Genomic DNA, 8,074 nt, shown 5'->3' with positions numbered 1-8,074 from the left:
GACTGTCTATTATGCTCCGCATCCCGCCCCTTAGAGTTGCCAAGCTCCTCGCTGTGTGATTGGTTTAGGCTGACGGATAGCCCCGCCCAATATGCAAATCCGCCCGTGGAGTAGCACGGATGCTGAGCAGCATCTATTGGCTGCGGGAGAGGAGAGGAGGCTTGTGGAGTGGCGCAGCGCGCTGGCCCCCTCCTTTGTTGTGCGGATGAATGTTACTGGCTGGTACCGCGCTCCGTCCTCCGCCATTTCTCCGGTTGCCATTGGTTTGTGGTGGAGCAGTGTTGTTGAACTAGTAGGAGGGGAGAGAGAGGTGTGGGGCTGGAGAGACGGGGCTTTTCTGGGGAGGACACGAGTTTTTACTTCATGTTTCCGGTGTTACCATTTGTGGAGGAGAACCGCAGAAGGCTCCTTATTAGAAACATCTTGGGCTGCGTTTTGCCGCGCTTCCAGTGAACGTGCTGATCCTGGGAAATAGTGACGTGCGGGCCACAAAGAGGAGCCTCTGTGTGTGGCCCTCAGGTCCTGGATGGCAGGAGTGCTGCATACTGCACGAATAGGACTTGTCATATACATTCCTATCAGAGCCCTGGTTTATCCCTTATATTCAGCTCAGCGTCTTACATGCAGGTCTTAAAGGGGTTTTCCAAGTGTTTGGTATTATCCTCAGGTCATCATCATCAGATTAGTAGGGGACCAACTTCTGACCCCTCCACTGATGAGCTCACCAAGGACAGCGCCGCCCATTGGACAGTGGCTGTGCTTGGTATTGCAGCGCAGCCTCATTCACTTGAACCAATAAATGCGACGTCAGTGGCCTAGGAGGAATCTGGAGCGCTGCCTCTTCTTCAAACAGCTGATTGGCAGGGGTGCCAGGAGTTGTACCCCCACCGGTCTGATATTGACCACCTTTCCAGAACATAGACTATCAGTATGAAAATCATGGACAACCCCTTTAACCTGTCCCCTGCTGGAGTTAGATGCGCCTCGGTTATTAAGAAGATGCCTCTTAACTACGGTCGCTCATCTGTGCACCAGAACAGCAGTCGACACCCGATTGAGAGCTGGCGTAGATTTCTGCTAGTTTTATGGAATAGATCATAACAAATCTGGGGAGACGAGCCAAGCTGGCCCCGCTGTGCACACTTTTTGGAAAAGTGGGCCTCCAAATCCCCCAGAAAGTTGCAAAATTTTGCGCCACCATGACGTGCACCAAACTTTGCAACTTTTTGCCTCGTGTCATACAAACTGAGGGAACCTTTGTATGAAATATGATTAGACTTTACACTAAAGAATCCATAGGCGTTTCACTGTGTGCTGTCCGCATCCATTCCGGCCCTATAGAGAATGAATGGATCCGCACCCGTTCCGCAATTTACGGAACGGATGCAGACCCATTCTACGGACGTGTGAATGGACTCTTAAAGGGTTGTGCCAAGTTTGCAAGTTCTCTTTCCAAAGATTAGGGGATAACTAACTGATCTCTGGGGGACTGACTGCTGGGACCTCTGGGGGACTGACTGTTGGGACCTCCAGGGGGCTGACTGCTGGGACCTCTGGGGGACTGACTGCTGGGACCTCTGGGGGGCTGACTGCTGGAACCTCTGGGGGACTGACTGTTGGGACCTCTAGGGGGCTGACTGCTGGGACCTCTGGGGGGCTGACTGCTGGGACCTCTGGGGGGCTGACTACTGGGACCTCTGGGGGGCTGACTGCTGGGACCTCTGGGGGACTGACTGCTGGGACCTCTGGGGGACTGACTGCTGCGACCTCTGCGGGGCTGACTGCCGGGACCTCTGGGGGGCTGACTGCCGGGACCTCTGGGGGGCTGACTGCTGGGACCCCTGGGGGACTGACTGTTTGGACCTCTGGGGGACTGACTGTTGGGACCTCTGGGGGACTGACTGCTGGGACCTCTGCGGGGCTGACTGCTGCGACCTCTGGGGGGCTGACTGTTGGGACCTCTGGGGGACTGACTGCTGGGACCTCTGGGGGACTGACTGCTGGGACCTCTGGGGGACTGACTGCTGGGACCTCCGGGAGACTGACTGCTGGGACCTCCGGGAGACTGACTGCCGCGACCTCTGCGGGCCTGACTGCCGGGACCTCTGGGGGGCTGACTGCCGGGACCTCTGGGGGGCTGACTGTTTGGACCTCTGGGGGACTGACTGTTGGGACCTCTGGGGGACTGACTGCTGGGACCTCTGCGGGGCTGACTGCTGCGACCTCTGCGGGGCTGACTGCCGGGACCTGTGGGGGGCTGACTGCCGGGACCTCTGGGGGGCTGACTGCCGGGACCTCTGGGGGGCTGACTGCCGGGACCTCTGGGGGGCTGACTGCCGGGACCTCTGGGGGACTGACTGTTGGGACCTCTGGGGGACTGACTGCTGGGACCTCTGCGGGGCTGACTGCTGCGACCTCTGCGGGGCTGACTGTTGGGACCTCTGGGGGACTGACTGCTGGGACCTCTGGGGGACTGACTGCTGGGACCTCCGGGAGACTGACTGCTGGGACCTCCAGGAGACTGACTGCTGCGACCTCCAGGAGACTGACTGCTGCGACCTCCAGGAGACTGACTGCCGCGACCTCTGGGGGGCTGACTGTTGGGACCTCTGGGGGGCTGACTGCCGGGACCTCTGCGGGGCTGACTACTGCGACTTCTGGGGGGCTGACTGCTGGGACCTCTGGGGGACTGACTGTTGGGACCTCTGGGAGACTGACTGCTGGGACCTCCGGGAGACTGACTGCTGCGACCTCTGCGGGCCTGACTGCCGGGACCTTTGGGGGGCTGACTGCTGGGACCTCTGGGGGACTGACTGCTGGGACCTCTGGGGGACTGACTGCTGGGACCTCTGCGGGGCTGACTGCTGCGACCTCTGGGGGGCTGACTGTTGGGACCTCTGGGGGACTGACTGCTGGGACCTCTGGGGGACTGACTGCTGGGACCTCTGGGAGACTGACTGCTGGGACCTCCGGGAGACTGACTGCTGCGACCTCTGCGGTCCTGACTGCCGGAACCTCTGGGGGGCTGACTGTTGGGACCTCTGGGGGGCTGACTGCCGGGACCTCTGCGGGGCTGACTACTGCGACTTCTGGGGGGCTGACTGCTGGGACCTCTGGGGGACTGACTGTTGGGACCTCTAGGAGACTGACTGTTGGGACCTCTGGGAGACTGACTGCTGCGACCTCTGCGGTCCTGACTGCCGGGACCTCTGGGGGGCTGACTGTTGGGACATCTGGGGGGCTGACTGCTGGGACCTCTGCGGGGCTGACTACTGCGACTTCTGGGGGGCTAACTGCTGGGACCTCTGGGGGACTGACTGTTGGGACCTCTGGGAGACTGACTGCTGGGACCTCCGGGAGACTGACTGCTGCGACCTCTGCGGGCCTGACTGCTGCGACCTCTGCGGGCCTGACTGCCGGGACCTCTGGGGGACTGACTGCTGGGACCTCTGGGGGACTGACTGCTGGGACCTCTGGGGGACTGACTGCTGGGACCTCTGGGGGACTGACTGCTGGGACCGCTGGGAGACTGACTGCTGAAACCTCTGCGGGGCTGACTGCTGCGACCTCTGGGGGGCTGACTGCTGAGACCTCCACTGATACTGAGAATGGGGATCCCGTTCCCTCTATCTGATGTAGTGGCAGGTCAAGAATGCTTCCTGCCGCTCCATTCTTTCTCTATGAGATAGCTGAGTGCTGAGACCCCCACCAATCTCTAGAACAGGCATGCTCAACCTGCGGCCCTCCAGCTGTTGCAAAACTACAACTCCCATCATTCCCTGACAGCCTACAGCTATCATCCTACAGAAGGGCATTGTGGGAGTTGTAGTTTTACAACAGCTGGAGGGCCGCAGGTTGAGCATGCCTGCTCTAGAACGAGGAGAGAGAAGCACTCACATAGCCCACTCTCTCTCCTCGTTGCAGGAGACAAGCCCATAGACTTTCCATTGAGCCCATCTCCTGCAGCAAGCAGAGAGAATAGGCTATGTGGGGGTCTCAGCACTCAGACCCCTACAGATCAAAACTTTTGCTATGTCGCAATGATGTATCAAAAGTCTTTTGTGAAAGCTCAATGACCCTTTAAATGTGACTGGTAGTGGAGTTCCTAAGGAACTAAAATCACATTACTTCCAAGGGGTTCTCTGGCATTTTAATATTAATGAGCTGTCCACAATAGGCCATCGGTATCTGATCGGTGGGGCTCCGACACCTGGCACCTATACAATCAGCTTTCTACAGTATGTCGCAACTACGCAGCGCCATCCATGGTGTAGTGGACAGAGCTGGTAACTGCACCGCTGCTCCCATTCAAGTGACTGAGAGCAGCATTGCAGTAACCAGCTCCGCCCACTTCACTTTAAACAGTTATAACACAAAAATTGCCCAGAAAGTGGAGTGACAATCCGTCTGGCGGCCATTACTGCTTCTACAGCGCCTGCCATCTAACTTGTCATAGAAACCATAAGGCCGCATTCACACAGTAAGGGCTCATGCACACAAACTTATTCTCTTTCCGTGTCCATTCCGTTTTTTTTTGCAGGACCATTCATTTCAATGGGTCCACAAAAAATAAGAAAGTTACTCCGTGTGCATTCCGTTTCCGTGTGTCTGTATTTCTGTTCCTCATAGAACCTGTCCCATTATTGTCCACATTACGGACAAGGATAGGACTGGTCTATTAGGGGCCGGCTGTTCCGTTCCACAAAATACAGAATGCACACGAACGTCATCCGTATTTTTTGGGGACCGCAAAATACATACGGTCGTGTGCATGAGCCCTAAGTATTTGGCATCAGTTTTTTATAGGCAAAAACCAGGAGTGGAGCCTGCAGAGAGAAAGGTTCATGGATTTAATGTCCTTTTTTGGAATCTGCTGCTGGACCAGAATACTGCCGTATGAATGGGGCCTCAGGCTCAGTTCACATGTAGCAAATTACAGCACAGCACATGTGGATGAGCTATGGAAAAACTCCATATGTAGTGGAAAAACTGAGCACTGAAAAACACGTCCTTATTTTTTTTCTGTCAGTTTTGACAAATATCTCAACCAGAGGATTAAAACCTGGACATGTATTGTTAGTGTCAGGAAGCTGTTTCTAACATGGGAAAGCCCCAAATGCACCGCCTCCATTCATTGCACCTTTTGCAAGACAAAAGCCTGCTGAACACATTGGATAACTGTTCATCTACAGCCACGATCCCCCTAACAGCATGCATATTCAGCTAAATGTGCAGGTCATTTCTATGGGACAGCTGTCAGACGTGGCTGGCGCCGCTTATCTCACGGGGGAGCAGTACTCTTGTATCTGAATGGACCAGTGGCTGTCAACTCTTGTTATACCCAACTTTACCCAAAATGGTGAAGCCCTCACAGCTTGTACCATGATGGCTAATTATCGTCCAAAACCCATCCATGGCCATGATCTAATGTGCTAATACTGCGTTACTGAAAGGGAAGCTCCGATTTGTTCTCCGCATCGTACGACACATTCAGGATCCCTCTGAGAGTCCACAGCGACAGAAAATACTCGACGTACATAAGTAGAAACCTGATGGTGTACGATCCGCGTTCCCTTCTGTCAGCCGCATAATTATCTTTTCTGCGTTTTGTAATATGTCTTTAGTATCACTGATCCCTCGTGATCCCAGTCTGAGGATGTGGGGGCGGGAGGTGTTTTCCGCAGGGATTCTCTATTGGAAAGCATTTCAAGTAGCAGATTATAAAGGCGTAGGAAGCTCCCCGGTGTACAAGGCACTGGGCTATTTTAGACGCTGTCATTACAATGAATTTCGCCTAAAATAAAATAAAAACACTAGAGCAAAACCGCTCTTTCATCAACTCCTCAGCTATGGTAGAAGCAGCAGACATCATTCTTCAGCTTGCTACGGCTACTTTCACACTAGCGTTTTTGCTGGATCCGGCAGGGTTCAGCAACAACGCTTCCGTCACTGATAATACAACCATCTGCATCCGTTCTGAACGGATCCGGTTGTATTATCTTTAACATACCCAAGAGGGATCCGTCACGAACTCTATTGAAAGTCAATGGGAGACGGATCCGTTTTCTATTGTGTCAGAGAAAACGGATCCATCCCCATTGATTTGCATTGTGGGTCATGACGGATCCGTCTTGCTCCACATCCCAGGACGGAAAGTAAACCACAGCATGTTGCGGTTTGCTCTCCGGTATGAGAACGGAACAGAATGCATTTTGGAGCACTCCGTTCTGTTCAGTTACGTTTTGTCCCCATTGACGGAAGCATTTTTTTTCTGGTTTTGAGACCCTATGACGGATCTCAATACCGGAAAATAGAAATGCTAGTGTGAAAGTAGGCTTAGGGCTCATTCACACGACCGTGTGAAGCCCGTGCTGTGGACCGCAAATTGCGGTCCGCAATGCACGGGCACCTTCCGTGGGGCATGGGGATCGCAGACCCATTCACTTTAAAGGGTCCGCGAGCCCTCCGTTTCACAAAAAGATAGCGCATGTTCTATCTTTTTGCAATGCGGAGGCATGGAACCCCAGAAAGCAATCCATAGTGTTCCGTTCCGCATCTCCGGATTTGCGGACCCATTGAAATGAATGGGTCCACATCCGTGATGCGGAATGACAACGGCCCTTAGGCCTCATGCACACGACCTTTGTGTGCATCCGCGTCCGTTCCGTCATTTTTCACAGTTTAGCGGAGGTCCCATTCATTTCTATGGAGCTGTGAAAAAATACTGATAGTCCTCCGTTTTTTCTCCGCGTCCGTGATTCCATTCCGTCAAAAAAATATAACCTGTCCTATTCTTGTCAGTGGAAAACGGAGGACGGACCCATTCAAGTCAATGGGTTCGTCTAAAAAAACGGATGCACAACTGGTATGTCAGCCCTGTCCGCGTCCGTTTTTTTCTACAAGACCTTGGTGCAATAAAATTACACTTTTCATTAACCTTCCTTTATTTTCCCCTGTCAGACAAAAAAAGGAAGACACAAGGAAACACAACTGACGCAAAATCAGACACGGACCACTGAAGCCAAATCACTGACAGTGAAAAAACACTGTCGTGTGCATGAGGCCTAAAGGGAGGAATTTATCAAAAGCGACGTCTCATTTTCCAGTCTTGATCTAGTTCTGCTCTGGAGTGAGAGGCTCCTAATTCATTAAGAGGCACAGGCTTCTTAATAAATTATGCAGATCTCTGGCCCTTCGTACGCAAGAAAGTCAAGTTTCCTCTAGCTATGAGCTGCAAATTATACATTTTCTGTAAATTTGTCAACCCTGAAGGCCACACCCCTCCAGATAAGCTCCACCTATTTTTTGGTAGAGTGAAAAGTTTAGTATAAAACCCCCAAAAGTCACACATTTTGTGTGTGTACTACATATGGACCCTTGGACAGTCCCCTCTAAGAATTAATATATTGTCGGCCGAGCCCTGCTGAGAATGGCGGGTTCTGCAGACACTCTAATGTGTGGGGAGCTCCCGAGAGAGGGAAAGTAAATATTTTCACCCAATCCTTTTGTTCTCTCAGAAGATGAGCCGCCACCGCCAGAGGTGTCTGGCAGCAGCTTTCACCTCCCTTCCCATTGAATACACGTGCATGTTTGGCAGAGTCGGAAGAGATGGCTGTTGGCCAAACGCTCATTCCACCGGCAGCTTTTGAATGTGTATGGCCCCACATACACTTGGGTGGAGCGTCAGCACGCATGCTCTACTGGCACTCCATTGATACAGAAGGACATAGGAACCCCACCATTCACCTCACCTGTGGAAGGGTGATATGTTTAAATCACAGGGATAGGGCCTTATAGCAAAATAGAAAATACAGACGCCCATCTTGGTGCTGATTCTCACTTTTACCATACACCAGGATAGCGGGGCCCTTACTTGTTTGCCACCCCTTACAAGGTGTCAAATCAGTCTAGTCCTGGCAATATGTTGTATTTTCACCTTGCCAAGGGTGGAGAGAGATGGGGCTATCCTAAATTGTGGGCCCATGTTTTCTATGAACTCCAGCTGCTTTTGTGATCCATATACCCTTCTATTACCATTTACACTGATGCAAAAAATGTTCTGCATCAGTGATCA

Source organism: Bufo bufo, chromosome 1 (genome assembly GCF_905171765.1).
Source record: "Bufo bufo chromosome 1, aBufBuf1.1, whole genome shotgun sequence".
NCBI classification, from domain to species: Eukaryota; Metazoa; Chordata; class Amphibia; order Anura; family Bufonidae; genus Bufo; species Bufo bufo.
The sequence above is the reverse complement of the archived record's forward strand: the minus strand, read 5'-3'. Positions refer to the sequence as shown.